Source organism: Somniosus microcephalus, chromosome 11, assembly GCF_052327205.1.
Source record: "Somniosus microcephalus isolate GS21.2 chromosome 11, FLI_Smic_1.0, whole genome shotgun sequence".
Classification (NCBI taxonomy): Eukaryota; Metazoa; Chordata; class Chondrichthyes; order Squaliformes; family Somniosidae; genus Somniosus; species Somniosus microcephalus.
Window position 1 is genome coordinate 11951856 of NC_140997.1, and position 17686 is coordinate 11969541.

The 17686-nt window shown below is 44.5% G+C and overlaps 1 long non-coding RNA gene across 1 annotated transcript in view; it reads right to left on the reverse strand.

The window, feature by feature from the left end:
* LOC147110320 (uncharacterized) overlaps positions 1-17415 on the reverse strand; it is a 61677-nt gene extending 44262 nt beyond the window's left edge. Inside the window, exons 1-2 of the long non-coding RNA XR_015079896.1 lie at positions 17351-17415; positions 3275-3334 (exon numbers count right to left, since the gene is read on the reverse strand). This is a non-coding gene — a long non-coding RNA (uncharacterized LOC147110320). The remainder of the gene's footprint in view (positions 1-3274; positions 3335-17350) is intronic.
* Between the last annotated feature and the right edge of the window lie 271 nt (positions 17416-17686).

Genomic DNA, 17686 nt, shown 5'->3' on the forward strand with positions numbered 1-17686 from the left:
CTGATACCCCAAAGAGGCGTTATCCAGACAGAATCAGGAAGCCTCCTCAAAGACTGAACTTATAATTGCTTAAACTTAACCAATGTATCTAGCAACAGTAATTGTGATTGTAATTCGTTATCATTAGTTGTTAAATGAATGTTATGTACTGTTTATCTAAAAGGGGAGGAATTGTTGTGTATGTACCTTTAAGAGAATAACTGGTCTCAGACTGCAGTACCGGCAGTGACCACCCCTGTATAAAAGGCGCTAGAGAGCCTCTGTTTAGTTTCGTTTATGCCTTTCACCAGTAAAGATCTGTTTGTTTTCTCTCCTGCTAGTCCGTGTCTCAATCATTCACGGACTTAACAAGCTAAAGGGTTCAATTCTAATGGTAGTGCAGTAGCACATCAGAACTGCACAGTAGAGGTGCACAGCCATAGCGTGGGCTGCAGATGACTAAAAGCTCATGCCCCTCTTGGCTATGGTAGAGGCTGAGGACAGTTGCGGAAAATTATAAGTGCGAGTCACGAGTTCGGGAGAAGAATACAATGGAACGAGAGGCAAACTGAAACTAAAATAGTACATCAATACCCTAATCATGATTCCTTGCTTAATAGTCCCTTTACACCATTCAGCAGCTTGATGTATATTTTTTTAAGATAACTTAAAAGTAATGTTTCTCTTCTTGTAATGAGGACAGTTATAAGCATGTGTGGGTGTGAAGGGATCACTTGAATAGAATGTGCATTGAACTCTCGGCCCACCCTACGGTTGAGTGGGTGCCATTTTGAAAGTTCCTTTTAGTGTTGGATTAAATAGTAAATTCATGAGACAGTGTTGGGCCCAAAATAGAATATGTTATGTCACTGAGTCACAAGTTTTAGTTCCATGTCTTACATAGGGCCTTGGTGAGACCACACCTGCAGTACTGTGTACTATTTTGGTCTCTTTTCCTAAGGAAGGATACACTTGCCTCAGAGGGAATGTAATAAAGGTTCACTAGACTGATTCCTGGGATGGGGGGATTGTCCTATAGGGAGAGTTTGAGGAGACTCAGCCTATATTCCCTCGGGTTTAGAAGAATGAGAGGGGATCTCATTGAAACATATAACATTCTTAAGGGGCTTGACAGGGTTGATGCTGGGAGGATGTTTCCCCTGGCTGGAGAGTCTAGAACCAGGGGTCACAGTCTCAGAATAAGGGATCAGCCATTTAGGACTGAGATGAGGAGAAATTTCTTCACTCAGAAGGTTGTGAATCTTTGGAATTCTCTACCCCAGAGAGCTATGGATGCTTAGTCGTTGAGTATATTCAAGGCAAAGATCGATAGATTTTTGGATATTAAGGGAATCAAGGGATATGGGGTTAGTGCAGGAAAGTAGAGATGAGGTAGAAGATCAGCCATGATCTTATTGAATGGCGGAGCAGGCTCGAGGGGCCCAATAGCCGCCGACTCTTATTTCTTATGTCCTATGTAAAGAGAAAAAAAGAAGCAAAAACATTCTTCTTGACTCATAATAAAATCCACTGAGCTGTCTGAAAATCAACTCACTCAACTGGATGAAAACCTTAATACTGCCGTGCAGTTCCGAGCAACATCAGAAATTATGGAACAAGAAAAGACTATTTAGCCCATCAAGCCTGCTCCACCCACACCATATCATAGGCGCGAGCCTACCTCTTCAAGCTCCTGAGAGAAAGTTCTACAGAAATGTTCCCTGATACCCAAACTTAATCAACGCCCATTTGCTCCTGACCTTTGCACCTGGGAAATGGGCGTTCCCCGGGAGCAAAGGTCAGGAAAATCAGCCTCTCTAATTGTCTTGCCGGAGGAATATCAGTTTCATCTTTGTGTCCTCTAGATTCTAGTCCACATCAAATAACCTACATCAGTCGACATCATCTGTGGCTTACAGCATTTTGAAGACCTGGATCATGTCCCTTTTTCATCTTTATTCACAGATTCTAAAGAAGCCTGTGAAAACACCACATAATCTTGACATCCCATGGAACTCCTGAAATACATGAAACCAAAAGCTACTGTTCTTTCCTTTCATTAGATATAAAGAAAACAAAGAAAGACTTGCATTTCTATAGCGCCTTTCACAACCTCAGGACATCCCAAAGCACTTTACAGCCAATGAAGTACTTTCTGAAGTGTAGTCACTGTTGTAATGTAGGCAATGCAGCAGCCAATTTGTGCACAGCAAGCTCCCACAAACAGCAATGTGATAATGACCAGATAATCTGTTTTAGTGATGTTGATTGAGGGATAAATATTGGCCAGGACACCGGGGAGAGCTCCCCTGTGTAAGCTTTTTATTTCGACTGGCATTAAATTGACAGCAAGACCAATTCTTTTGAAACAATTTGGAATAAGTTGATTAAACACACACGCTCATGCAAGTTTATTAAACACACACACTCATGCACATCAAAACAATAGCCTACTGGTATTTATGGACTCTACTTGATTACAACTCGTAAGGTAATGGGTTAGATTTACACAGACTGGTACTTCCCTGAGTCAAGCAATGCACGCGGCCTTTTTCCTTGCTTCTTGGTCTGGTCTGTAGAGTGAGGGCTTCTTGGTCTTCCGCGTGGTCGTGCAGAGAGAGAGAGAGAGAGAGCCTTTGGTTCCTTGTTTTTATATCTTTTTAAAGTCCGTTGTCTTCTAGTTTAAATTCTTAAGATGCCACGATTGGGTCTTAGATTCATGGCAGTTCTTGATTGGCTTTCCTTTGAACATGTGTCTGTCTGCAGTGGCTGGTGCCATTTCTTGCTTAAGTTAATTGTTTGTTGACACCTTTTAGTGGCTCTTGAGTTTTGATAGTGTCTCTGTGGGGGGTTATCCTGTTATGCAGGTTTCCTTTGTTAAGTTTCGTGCTGTTGCCTTACCCGGGGGGAGATCCATATACATCAAATTTATCTTTATCTTATATTAATAGTCTCGAGTCCATCACACATACAAAACATATATTTTTTATTCTTACACCTGCTGTTCTTTGAAATAGTGCCATGGGATCTTTTGTATCCACCTGAGAGGGCAGATGGAACCTCGGTTTAACATCTCATCTGAAAGACGGCACCTCTGACAGTGCAGCACTCCCTCAGTACTGCACTAGGAATGTCAGTCTAGATTTTGTGCTTAAGTCTCTGGAGATGGGCTTGAACTCACAACCTTCTGGCTCTGAGGCGAGAGTGCTGCCTGCTGAACCACGGCTGACTACATACTACCTGGGCCAGTCGGAAACACAAACCAGCCAAATTTTACCCACAAGCAAAATCTTACCTTTTTCCATCACAGTGAATCATCTCTCCTTGGCAGGAAGGTTTAATCATATGAAGAAATCTATAAGTATATAAAAAGCAATGGGGCGAGTTTGGCACATGTTGCAGTAAATGTATAAAACCTCAGTGAATAATTGCCGTGATAAATTTAGACATGAATCCTTAAATATATGAGAAGCAATCAACAGAAGTTAAAAAAAAAGCACTCATAAGTGGGTTCAAATACCGAGGGAAAAAATCAATGTAACATTAAATATATAAATAGAGTAATGGACCCAGGGAGTGATTACATGGGTATAATCTAATCAAGGGATTCAGATGACATTATAAAGCATGTGAACCAAGAGCTACTGTCTCTTTATTTTCTGGTATCTATTTTTCTGTTTTTGAAGCATTGCAGTATCTGTGGACATATTACCTGTGGCTGCTGTACTGCCATTGGAACAGAAACTAACTCAGTACATTGGCAAAACTCCCTCTATGCACTTCAGTTTGAGGTGATTCTCATTGTACTGCTGCAGGGTACAGGCAATGGAGGTGTGTGCAGGAAGCTCTGTGACTCTACTGACACGGGGTACAGGCAATGGAGACCTGTCTCTGATTCCAACCCAGACTGTTGAAATCTAAGTCTTCTTTCTCTACCAGCACTGTACATCCTAATTGAAATGACCTTGAGACAATATCAACCCAGATCCCAGCAAGCGTGAATTCTCCCAACGGAACCAATTGGAGTTTGGCACTAAATCAGTGCGGAATTGACGCGTTCAGTCAGAGATGGCACAGGTTGAATGGATGGCTAGCGTGCAAAGTAAGGCAGGCCTTGAACACTCAAGCCTACCACATATGGACGAAGCGTAGTAAATGAGCTAAGTGAGCTGCAGGCACAAATAACCACATGGGAATATGATTTTGTGGCAATAACTGAGACCTGGCTCAGAAAAGGGCAGGATTGGGTATTAAATATTCCTGGTTATAAAGTGTTCAGGAAAGATAGGATGACATGTGGCAGTATTGGTTAAGGAGAATGTTATAGTGCTGGAGAGGAAGGATGTCCTGGAGGAGTCAAGGACAGAATCTATATGGCTAGAGTTAAGAAATAATAGAGGTGCCATTAAACTACTAGGTGTATTCTATAGGCCACCAAATAGTGGGAAAGATATGGAGGAGCAAATTTGCAGAGAAATTACAGAGAGGTGCAAGAACTGTAGAGTAGTGATAATGGGGGACTTCAACTATCCTAATATAGACTGGGATAGTAATAGTGTTAAGGGCAGAGAAGGAGAAGAATTTCTGAAGTGTGTTCAGGAGAACTTTCTTGATCAGTATGTTTTCGGCCCGACGAGGGAGGAGGCATTGCTGGATCTGGTTCTGGGGAATGAGGTAGGTCAAGTGGAGCAAGTGTCAGTAGGTGAACATTCAGGGAACAGTGATCATAGTATCATAAGGTTTAGATTAGCAATGGAAAAGGGCAGGGAGCCACCTAGAGTAAAAATGTTTAACTGGGGGAAGGCCAATTTTAGTGGGATGAGAACGGATCTGGCCCGGGTAAACTGGAATCAAAGATTGGCAGGTAAAACTGTAATGGAACAATGGGCTGCCTTTAAAGAGGAAATAGTTCAGGTACAGTTGAGCTACATTCCCACTAAAGGGAAAGGCAGGGCAACTAAAGTCAGGGCTCCCTGGATGACGAAAGAGATAGAGAATATGAAGAAGCAGAAAAAGAGCGTGTATGACAGATGTCAGGTTGCAAATACATCTGAGAATCAGGTGTATTTATATATAGAAAGGTCAGAGGAGAAGTGAAAAAGAAAGTAAGAGGGGCAAAGAGAGGGTATGAGAATAGAATGGCAGCCAACATAAAAAAGTAATCCAAAAGTCTTCTATAGGCATGTATAAATCATAAAAGGGTAGTAAGAGGAGGGTTGGGGCCGATTAGGAACCATAAAGGAGACCTATGCATGGAGGCAGAGGGTATGGCTGAGGTACTAAATGAGTACTTTGCATCTGTCTTCACCAAGGAAGAGGATGCTGCCATAGACATAGTGAAGGAGGAGGTAGTGGAGATACTTGATAGGATAAAAATTGATAATGAAGAGGTATTAGAAAGACTGGCTGTACTTAAAGTAGATAAATCACCAGGAGTGGATGGGATGCATCCAAGGATGCTGAGGGAATTGAGGGCAGAAATCGCGGAGGTACTGGTCATAATATTCCAATCCTCCATAGATACGGGGGTGGTGCCAGAGGACTGGAAAATTGCAAATGTTACACCATTGTTCAAAAAAGGGTGTAAAGATAAACCCAGCAACTACAGGCCAGTCAGTTTAACCTCGGTAGTGGGGAAGCTTTTAGAAACAGTAATCAGGGGCAAAGTTAACAGTCACTTGGACAAGTGTGGATTAATTAAGGAAAGCCAGCACGGATTTGTTAAAGGCAACTTGATTGTTAACCAACTTGATCGAGGTTTTTGATGAGGTAACAGAGAGGGTTGATGAGGGTAATGCGATTGATGTTGTGTGCATGGATTTTCAAAAGGTGTTCGACAAAGTGCCACATAATAGGCTTGCCAGCAAAGTTGAAGCCCATGGAATAAAAGGGACAGTGGCAGCATGGATACTAAATTGGCCAAGTGACAGGAAACAAAGAGTAGTGGTGAACAGTTGTTTTTTGGACTGGAGGAAGGTATACAGTGCTGTTCCCCAGGGGTCAGTTCCCTGTGGTCAGGACCATTGCTTTTCTTGTTATATATTAATGATTGGATGTGGGTGTACAGGGCACAATTTCAAAATTTGCAGATGACACAAAACTCGGAGGTATAGTGAACAGTGAGGAGGAGAGTGATAGACTTCAGGAAGACATGGACAGGCTGGTGAAATGGGCGGACACGTGACAGATGAAATTTAACGCAGAAAAGTGTGAAGTGATACATTTTAGTCGAAAGAATGAGGAAAGTACATATAAAGTAAATGGTACAATCCTAAAGGTGGTGCACGAACAGAGAGACCTGGGGGTAAGTGCACAAATCATTGAAGGTGGCAGAGCAGGTTGAGAAAGCAGTTAAAAAGACGTACGGGATCCTGGGCTTCATAAATGGAGGTATAGAGTACAAAAGTGTGGAAATTATGATGAACCTGTATAAAACACTGGTTTGGCCCCAACTGGAGTATTGTGTCCAATTCTAGACACCGCACTTTAGGAAGGATGAGACGGCCTTAGAGAGGGTGCAGAAAAGATTTACGAGAATGGTTCCAGGGATGAGGGACTTCAGTTACGTGGATAGACTGGAGAAGCTGGGCTTGTTCTCCTTAGATCAGAGAAGGTTGAGAGGAGATTTGATAGAGGCGTTCAAAATCATGAGGGGTCTGGACAGAGTAGAGAGAGAGAAACTGTTCCCATTGGCAGAAGGGTCAAGAACCAGAGGACACAGATTTAAAGTGATTGGCAGAAGAAGCAAAGGCGACATGAGGAAAAACCTTTTTACGCAGCGAGTGGTTAGGATCTGGAATGCACTGCCTGAAAGGGTGGTGGAGGTAGACTCAATCTTATATTTCAAAAGGGAGTTGGATAAGTATCTGTAATGTATGTACCTTTAAGGGGGAGAACTACTTTTTACAGCTCCTGTATCCTGTAGTACTGGCAGTGACCACACCTGTATATAAACCCTGAGTAGTGATCTGTACAGTCAGTTGCAGTTTGAACCCTCATTCAGTAAACACCTGTTGATCGTTCCCTGCAGTCTTTGTCTGATTATTGAAGGACACAACATTAAGATACATGGATCTAACAGTATCTGAAGGAAAAAAATTTGCAGGGCTACGGGGAGAGGTCGGCGGAGTGGGACTAGCTGACGTGCTCCTGCGGAGAGCCGGCACGGGCTCGACGGGTTGAATGGCCTTCTTCCGTGCTGTAACCATTCTATGATTCGATGATTCTAGGGTGAGAACCTAAAGAGAGAGATTGTGTTCATCTGATCTTCTGTCAGAGAGCAAGAGAAAACAAGAGATCACTAGGGAAGCACTATCCCAGCATTCATAGCAATAGCGAAAGAAAGAAAAGGAAGACTTGCAATTATACAGCAACTTTCACAATCCCAGGATGCCCCACCATGCTTCACAGTCAATGAAGTACTTTTAAAGTGTAGACACTGTTGTAATGTAGCAGCCAATTTGCACATGGCCAGGTCCCAAAAACAGCAATGTGATAATGAGCAGATCATCTGTTTTTAGGTGTTGGTTGAGGGATAAATGTTGGCCAGGAACTGGGGAGAATTCCTCTGCTCTTCTTCGAATAGTGGCATGGGATCTTTTACATCCACAGGAGAGGGCAGACATCACGTTTAACGTCTCGTCCGAAAGATGGCATCTCTGACAGTGCAGCACTCCCTCAGTACTGCACTGGAGTGTCAGCCTAGATTATGTGCTCAAATTTCTGGAGTGGGACTTGAACCCACAACCTTCGGACTCAGAGGCAAGGGTGCTACCCACCGAGCCACGGCTGACACCTAATGGATCTGTAGTTTTAATCGAGGGCTTTCACTACCACTGTAAATGCTGGGCTGGCCAAGCCAGTAAGAGCAAGACCGACTTTCCCCCCAGTGAGAGAACACCTGCACAGCCCAATCGGCAGGCAAGCTGTGAGGAACGAGACATGCAGAGGAGGAGAGAAAAAGAAATGAAAGACAGGGAGCATAGGATAAAAAAAGAGCGAGCAGTACAATCGTGTCACATGGGCGTTCGCTGGGGCCCATGTGAGGGGGCGCAGCCTGCCGCGTTTGCGTTTTCAATGCGAGGTGACTCCTTCGATTTACGGTCCGTGACTGAAAGTTTCTCACCCGGAAATCTTGGCTTTATAAATAGAGGCATTGAGTACAAGAGCAAGGAAGTTATGCTAAACCTTTATAAATCACTGGTTAGGCCCCAGCTGGAGAATTGTGTCCAATTCTGGGCACCACACTTTAGGAAGGATGTCAAGGCCTTGGAGAGGGTGCAGAGGAGATTTACTAGAATGGTCCCAGGGATGAGGGACTTCAGTTATGTGGAGAGGCTGTTATCCTTGGAGCAGAGAAGGTTACAGGGAGATTTAATAGAGGTGTTCACAATTATGAGGGGTTTTGATTATTAGTAGATAGGGAGAAACTGTTTCCACTGGCAGGAGGGTCGGTAACCAGAGGACACAGATTTAAGGTAATTGGCAAAGGAACCAGTGGGGAGATGAGGAGAAAGTGTTTTACGCAGTGAGTTGTTGTGAGCTGGAATGCGCTGCCTGAAAGGGCGGAGGAAGCAGATTCAATAGTAACTTTCAAAAGGGAATTGGATAAATACTTGAAAAGGAAAAGTTTGCAGGGCTCCGGAGAAAGAGCAGAGGAGTGGGAATATTTGGACAGCTCTTTCAAAAGAGCCGGCACGGGCTCGACGGGACGGATGGCCGCCTCCTGTGCTGTAAAATTCTATCTTCCCTGACAACTTGGCAAATGCTCGTCTCTCCCGCTCCTCCGGGTCTACTGGATGTACCCACTGCTGTTCTACATGAAAGGTGCAGCCTTTTTGTCTGATTATCTTGTTTTGGTAGATTGTAACTCAGCTCAGCAGGTTTCCCGTTCAAAACAATAGGGTTCTGTAGCAGACAATGATTTACCTGATTGCTACTGAGAATGCAGTTTGCCCTGTATTTATCAAAATAGTCATTATCCAATATTCAGGCATAGGTAGTAATGAAAGAATCGTTTGCAGTGTGTGCTTGCTTGTTAATAAATACGTGGCAGATCCTGTATCTGCATTGGTGGTACATCTCAGCGTTCTTTTCATTTTCACTTATGTGGCAAGTTTGGAGAGAACTTTCTAGATTTAGCTTTTGAATATGGCATGGAGCAGGACAAAATCATGAAATTAAATATACTTATTGGGGTGGCATGTTGGAATTTTTTAGAGGAATAACACTGCAGTGTGCGTGTGTTTTACTGGATATAACATGGCAAAACATTATATATCAATGCACCAGCCTAGTTTTTCCAATTGAGAGTAAGGTCAACCAAAGTGAAATGGTGCAGGAAAAGCACCAGGCCAACCTTTAGTGAGTCGACCCCAAGATGTGCCGCCGATGTCAGCTTTATAACGCCGACAATGGATACCATCTGCAAATTGGGAGCTCGACGCTTGCTGAGTGAGGAATCAGGACCTGCTTCAGCATTTAAAGGCTTGCAGCAGCTCAAAGGGGCAAGATTTGGAACTGAGCAAGCTTCTCGAGGGAACAATGTACGCAGAGCGTTGTGGGGGGAGGTGCGGAGGGGGGGGCAGCAATGAGCACTTCACTTCTGGAAGGGAGCTATTGAAAGCAAGCTAGGGGAGGGTAATATACCGTAGAATTTAATCAGAGGAAGCCGTGCACAAACTGTGGTGTACTTTGGTCGGACTGCACCTTGAGCACTGTGACCAGTTCTGGTCACTGAGACACAAGAACAATAATCAAGCACTGGAGCTAGTGCGGAGAGGAGCCACAAGGCTGATTTGTAGCATCAGGGGTCTGAGTTATGAGAAAAAGATTGGAGGATTTCAGTCCAATGAGGTGTCTGAGAGATGACCTTATACAGGTATAGATGATAAGGGCAATGTTTCCTTTAAGGTGCGCAGACATGGAGTAATCTGAAAGGTCCCGTGCAGGCCGCTCACCAGCTTTTACGTTGTAAATACCGCGCATGCGCAGAAATTTAAAGGGACCACGCATTAAAAGAAACAGGCCGTGCAGAACAAAGCGCAGCTTACTGGGAGCATTGGTTAAGGATATGGAAAGGTAAATCCAGAAAAATTATTTTTAATTTAAATTGCAAGATCAGGTTCAGACTAATAAAAGATAAGTTTAGGACTGACATCAGGAAGTAGTTCGTCACACAATGAGCGATCAGCGTGTGGAATGGGTGCCTGAATGGTCACCGTAGGGTTTGTGATCATCTACAGCTTCCCCTTCTCATTCTGTTCACTCATTCACTCACTGGCAGTGAAGTATATACTGAGGTACTTTAACACGTCACTCCTTCTACTGAAAGCTATGTGTAAAGGCTGCTCATAAGGATACCTCTGTGCCATGACTTCTTCTCTTTCTCTAGGTGCGCTGTGAGAAGCCGAGCTAAGTCCTACTCCCTCCAGGCTTCACAGCATGCACTCTCACTCACTCCCAGACCTTGGCCCAGATGCGCCCACACTGGGAGATTTAGACAGTGCGATAGAGGAGGGAGTGCACTGAGGGGAGACCACAGCATGAGTGAGGAGGACCAGGTGATGGCTGCAAGAAGAAGAGAATGAACCTGCTTGGAACCTGTCTCAGCTGATGGAGCCTGGGGATCTGGACCTCAAGGAACCTGCTTTTAAAAGAAGATGGCTCTCTGAATGTCAAGTGTTGCAGCAGGCACTAGGGCAGCTTGGATGAGGGGGTCCACTAACCACAACTGCACAGTCTTGCCCGGTCGTTTTGTAACACTGCAGTCCACCGTGGAGCATATGGCGTCTCAACAACAACAACAACTAGTATTTATATAGCACCATTAATGTAGTAAAACATCCCAATGCGCTATATATTAGGGCAGATGACCAAAAGCTTGATCAAAGAGGTAGGTTTTAAGGAACATCTTAAAGGGGGAAGGAGAGATAGCGAGGCGGAGAGGTTTAGGGAGGGATCTCCAGAACTTAGGACCCAGGCAGCTGAAGGCACGGCCACCAATGGTGGAGCGATGAAAATCAGGGATGCTCAAGAAGCCAGAATTTGAGGAGCGCAGAAATCGCGTAGAATTGTGGGGCTGGAGGAGGTTACAGAAATAGGGAGGGGCAAGGCCATGGAGGGATTTGAAAACAAGGATGATAATTTTAAAATTGAGGCGTTGATTAACCGGGAGCCAATGTAGGTCAGCGAGCACAGTGGTGATGGGTGAACGGGACTTGACTCAGACAGATGCTAGGGAGAGGGATGGAGTTGGTGGCTAGGAAATGGAATTTGTGGCCAGGACCGAAGACAGTGACTTCAGTCTTCCCAATATTTAATTGGAGGAAATTTCTGCTCATCCAATACTGGACAAGCAGTCTGACAATTTAGAGACCGTGGAGGGACTCCAAGGACATTTGCAGAGGTCCTAACAACATCTGGGCTATGGATGTTCAGCCTGCTACCATAGAGGTCAGGAGCTCCAGGTTGTCTCTTCCAGCTGCAACAGAATTGGGGATTGATTGGAGAGAACCAGGGAGCAAGGCTTCACTGGTTGGTGGCATTCAGTGAGGCTAGCAGAGCATGGCTGGATTGAGCATGGAGTATGGTGCCGTCCCTCAGGAACAGCCAGAGCCTCCCATCAGCTGACCCCAATGCCTCCATAGGCATACAGGCCACCCACATGCTCTAATAAAACCACCTATCCACACACAACCCTGACAAACAGGGCTGCTTTGCCAAGAACTGCTTTTTGCTTGAATCAGGAATTCCAAAAATGAATGAATAAAAACAGCCCTCGGCAAAGCACTGTACTAGCCTTCATTCAGTCACCTCATTCATTAATTAATTCCGCAATTCAACCTCAATAAAAGTTGCTTAACAGTAAAAGTGATTACTTTTCTAAAAATGTGTTTTTTGTCTCTGAAATGTGCCAGTATATTTATTTTAGTACATTGATATTAAGGGAATGTTTGTGTGAATATATGTTTTTAATTCCTCTTTTTTCTACCTTCTTGTGATTTTTTCTTTTTGATTGTTTCAAAAGTATTTCATTGGCTGTAAAGCGCTTTGGGACGTCCTGAGGACGTGAAAGTCACTATAGAAATGCAAGTCCTTTCTTTTAAGGGTTTACTAGCCTCCCAATAATTCAGTTCCCAGGCGAGGGCAGGCCAGGTGAGGACGGGTTAGGTGAGGGGACTTGTCTGCAGGAGAAGAGGGGAGAAAACTGCTCACCGAAAAAAAAGCTATTTATGAAATGAAATATAAATATCTCTCTCGCATTGTTAACGTTGCACCTCATTAGACAGAGCTGAGGTCGTGACAGGCGCTATAGAAATGCAAGTCTTTCTTTTATTATTTTTGTTCCCCTCTTTCTGCCCCTGTTCCCCAGCCCAAGGTCTGTCAGGCACGTGACTGTCATTGAATGTGTTCGATAACTGGCCAATTGGAGTTGTGCGAGGGGGCAGTCCAACTTTCCCTCAGATTTTTCATCCCTGAAGGTTTTCAGGATTGTGAACACTAGAAGGAGAAAGGAATAGAAGAATATCAGGGTCGATAGCCAGAGGGCACAGAATTAAGGTGATTGGCAAAAGAACGAGAGGCGATAGGAGGAAAAACATTTTTACACAACGAGTGGTTAGGATTTGGATGCACTGCCTGATAGGGCGGTGGAAACAGATTCAATAGCGGCTTTCAAAAGGGAATTGGATAAATACTTGAAGGAGAAAAAATTTCAGGGATATGGGGAAAGAGCGGGGGAGTGAGACTAACTAGATTGCTCTTCGAAAGAGCCATCGCAGACTCGATGGGCCGAATGGCCTCCTTCTGTGCTGTACTATTCTATGATTCTATATGTCGATGGGGTTAGGTGAAGAAGGATAGGAGGAGGCTCTTGTGGAACATAAACACCGGCATAGACCTGTTGGGTCGAATGGCCTGTTTCTGTGCTGTAAATGCTATGTACTGAAGGAGATTGGCAGAACTGACCCAGGCAAATTATTCACCGTGGCGAGGGGTTAGAATACCAGGAGACGCAAGTTAATAATTGGGAAGAAGGAAAGTTAGGCAGAACTTATTCACTCAATAGAGTTGTGGAATAAATGGAGGCCCCTCTTGTTAACAGGAGCGTTGGACTCCAGAGGTAATTCGATGCATTTCTGGAGAGTAAAGGGATTGAGGCGTGTGATGGATGGTTGGGTTGAGGTCTATTCGAAAGGGATGGTCTTGTTGGACCCAGCTGAAATTTAGTTCCTGTAACTACATATTCTACCTTCTTAAATGCCACGTATCCCCTCCTGATGAGCCTGATTAATCACTGAAGGTTACTGGAATGTGATGAAAGGTCATCGACCTGAAACGTTAACTCTGTTTCTCTCTCCTCAGATGCAGCCTGACCTGCTGTGTGTTTCCAGCATTTTCTGTTTTTATTTCAGATTTCCAGCAGACTCTGCTTTTGTCTCAGTAATTTGGACACTGTTTGTCGCCCTTTGATAGACTTCTATGTCGTTGGTAGAGGCCAATACATTAAATATATTTAAGAAGGAGTTGGATATATTTCTTAAGGCTAAAGGGATCAAGGGGTATGGGGAGAAAGTAGGGACCGGGTACTGAATTTGGATGATCAGCCATGATCACATTGAATGGCAGAGCAGGCTCGAGGGGCCGAATGGCCTACTCCTGCTCCTATCTTCTATGTTGTGTATGTATGAGGAGAAAATTATTCACTCAGAGGGTTGTGAATCCCTCTGAGTCAGAAGGTTCAAGTTCCAATCCAGTGACTTCAGCATGTAATCTAGGCTGACACTTCTGTGCAATACTGAGGGAGAGCTGCACTGTCAGAGGTGCCATCTTTCGTTATACTGAAGCCCTGTATGCCCTCTCAGGTGGACGTAAAACATCTCATTGCACCTATTTTGAAGAAGAGCAGGGGGTTCAAGCCAATATTTATCACTCAACCAACATCACAAAAAAAAACATTATCTGGTCATTATCACATTGCTGTTTGTGGGAGCTTGCTGTGCGCAAATTGGCTGTTGCATTCCCTACATTACAACAGTGACTACACTTCAAAAAAAGTATTTCATTGGCTGTAAAGCGCTTTCAGACATCCTGAGGTCATGAAAGGGGCTATAGAAATGTAAGTCCTTTATTTTCTATACAGGAAGATAAAAAAGCATTGAATATAGCTTTGTCTCTTGCAGCGCTCTGTCATGGTTGAAGATGGGGATGTTCCCATGAGGAACATAGGAATTTTTTTTTAAATTCGTTCAGGGGATGTGGGTGTCACTGGCAAGGCCAGCATTTATTGCCCTCGAGAAGGCAGGTGGCGAGCCACCATTTCACAGGGCAGTTAAGAGTCAACCACATTGCTTTGAGTCTGGAGTCACATATAGGCCAGACCGGGTAAGGACGGCAGATTTCCTTCCCTAAAGGACATTAGTAAACCAGATGGGTTTTTATGACAATCCGACAGCTTCATGGTCACAATTGCTGATACTAGCTTTTTTTAAATTTCCGATTTTATTTAATTAACTGAAATTTAAATTCCCCAGTTGCCATGGTGGGATTTGAACTCATGTCTCTGGATCATTAGACCAGACCTCTGGATTACTAGTCCAGTAACATAACCACTATGCTACTGTACCCAAGACCACGGTCCATCTAGTCTGCCTTCTACCATCCTGATAGTCACCTGATACAACGCTAATAGAGTTGTTGACTAATCATTAAAATCAATCTCTATCAATTAGTCTACAACAGACCCCATTCACCACCTTAATCATCCCTCTCTCCAGCACTGGCGCACCGTGGCTGCAGTCTGTACCATCTACAAGATACACTGCAGCAACTCGCCAAAGCTTCTTCGACTGTACCTCCCAAACCCATGACCTCTATCACCTCGAAGGACAAGGGCAGCAGGTGCATGGGAACACCACCACCTCAGGAGGTCCCAAAGTGCTTTACAACCAATGAAGTGCTTTTGAAGTGGAGTCACCGTTGTAACGCAGGAAACACGGCAGCCAATTTACGCACAGCAAGCTCCCACAAACAGCAATATGATAATGACAAGATAATCTATTTTTAGTGATGTTGGTTGAGGGATAAATATTGGGAGAGAGGTCCCCTGCCCTTCTTCGAAATAGATGACCCACCACTAAGGATAAGCAATAAATGCCGGCCTTTCTAGCGCCGCCCACATCCTGAGAACAAATCACACATAAAGAAAATTAGGGAGCATCCAGCCCAGATGAACAGTTGGAACAATCAAAGAACAGCTCGCTCTGAAAACTCCACCAGAATGACGACAGCATGAACAATTTCAATGTGAAGTTCATATTTTGTTTTGTGTTAGAACAGGGCATGAAGTGATAAATTTGGTGCGTGACATGGTAACTAATTCATACAGACAGAGACAGCCCCAGCTAGGTTTGATTCCTGCTCAGTGCCATTAGCTGATCGCAGCTGGAGTGACACTTTCACACCGCCAGCCCACTCCTTCGTTCTATCGCAGTGTCGTTCATGACCAGACCAGGTCATTAAAGGAGCCTTAGCCTGGTGCAGTGCAGGAAAAACGGCTTCTCAAACAGGAGGCAACATGACAGCCCTTTCAAGGCTGGGACTGCCAATTAGGGATGTCGCAGGTCTGTCTTTTGAGGCCTTGTCTTAGACAAAGCTGTGCTCCCTTCACGCGTAACCCGAATGTCCTGTTTGAGCAGACATTGGAGCTGAAGAGATCAGACACAGGTTTTTATGGATGAAAAGATGGTACCTGTATCTGTCAAGCTAATCAGTGCATGACTAAGGCCACTCTAGTGGATACAGACCGATCTCATTAGTGTATTGGTGCAACTCAGCATTGCTGACCTTCTGAATCTCTCTTTCTTTCTAGAGTCAGTTTGTAGGTGATCAGGTTCTAATCCTCTTAGAAATATGTGCGGAATATTGATTGCACGATCCCTAATCCAGCATATTGCAGCATGCTTTACAGCCCCAACCCAGATATGCTGTAGCTTCTTTTGTAAGGTCAGATCTGTAGAAAAATCTCATCCTTGTGTTCAGATCCCTCCGTGGCCTCGCACCACCCCCCCCCCCCCCCAATCTCTGTAACCACCTCCAGCCCTACAACCCTCCGAGATCTCTACACTCCTCCAACTCTGGCCACTTGTGCATCCCTGATTTCCATCACTCCCCCATTGGCGGCCGTGCCTTCAACTGCCTAGTGCCTAAGCTCTGGAATTCCCTCCCTAAACCTCTCTACCTCTCTCTCCTCTTTTAAGATGCTTCTTAAAACCTATCTCTTTTGACACAGTTTTTGGTCATCTGTCCTAATGTCGTCTCCTTTGGCTCGGCGTCAAATTTTGTTTGATAATTGCTCCTGTGAAGTACCTTGGGACATTTTACTACGTTAAAGGCGCTATATAATGGGAGTTGTTGTTGTAGTTTGTCGTGCTGCCTGTGGTTACTGAGCCTTTACAGAGCAGCAGATCTTAACTCCCCAGTCTGTGCAGAGTTAGCTGGTCTCAGCTAGGGCACCATTTAAGATGATATAATTGGCCATGGTGACTCCAGGAAAGGGAGAGGAACAGTTAGGGTTCCTGTTCCTGATCGCGATTCCTGAATAGTGCATGTGTAGGGACGTCTGTAGAGCACAGGATCTGATGGGTTTCCGTTCAGCCTATTCCAGGGACATCACCGATCCCAGCCTTTCTTCACACTCACCTGTCAACAATATACCTTCAAAGCCCACCCAGGTGTAAATCTTGTTCTTCCTTTTGAAACATTCTGTATTGATTGCAAAATGTCACAATAAAAAAATGACTGGAATCTCTTACCCATAAAAGGGGTAAATCAACAACCAAATCAGCCCACTTGCTCCTCATAGAATCATAGAAATTTACAGCATAGAATGAGGCCATTCGGCCCGTCGTGTCTGTGCCGACCAAAAGAGCCATCCAGCCTAATCCCACTTTCCAGCTCTTGGTCCGTAGCCCTGTAGGTTGCGGCACTTCAAGTGCATATCCAAAGACTTTTAAAATGCGATGAGGGTTTCAGCCTCTACCACCCTTTCAGGCAGTGAGTTCCAGACCCCCGCCACCTTCTGGGTGAAAAAAGTTCTCCTCAACTCCCCTCTAATCCTTCTACCAATTACTTTAAATCTATGCCCTCCAGTTATTGACCTCTCTGCTCCTGTTGCTCTTTTCCCAGGCTTCACCACCATCTGTAAATCTCATTGAAAGGAGTTGGTATTAAGCATGAAATCAAAGCCCTTGTTAGCATGAACATCAAGGCCCCTCAGCCCCAAACCGTTAACACCACAACACCTAACCTTCTACAATGATATGATAGCAAAATACTGCGGATGCTGGAAATCCGAAATAACAACACTAACCTTCTACATCTCTGTGCTGCTGTGTGATAGCCTCAGTCACAGTTTCTGCAGTATTAACAGTGAAGCTGCTTTCTATTGAGTCAGTAAGGGGCAGCATTGAGTATAAATAAATATTCCAGCAGCATTTTGTTATTGGAAGCTGCTCAGTAAGAGATGCCGTGAAACAGAGAGCTGTTTGCTTTCTGTAAAGGATCGGCAACTGAAAGATTAACCTGTGGGGTGGATTTTAACCCCTCCTGCTTGACGGAAACAGGGCAGGTAAGCAGTTAAAATCCACCGGCCAACTTACCGCCGATGTCCCACCCGGATCTCGCCGTTTCCAATTTCTATCAGACC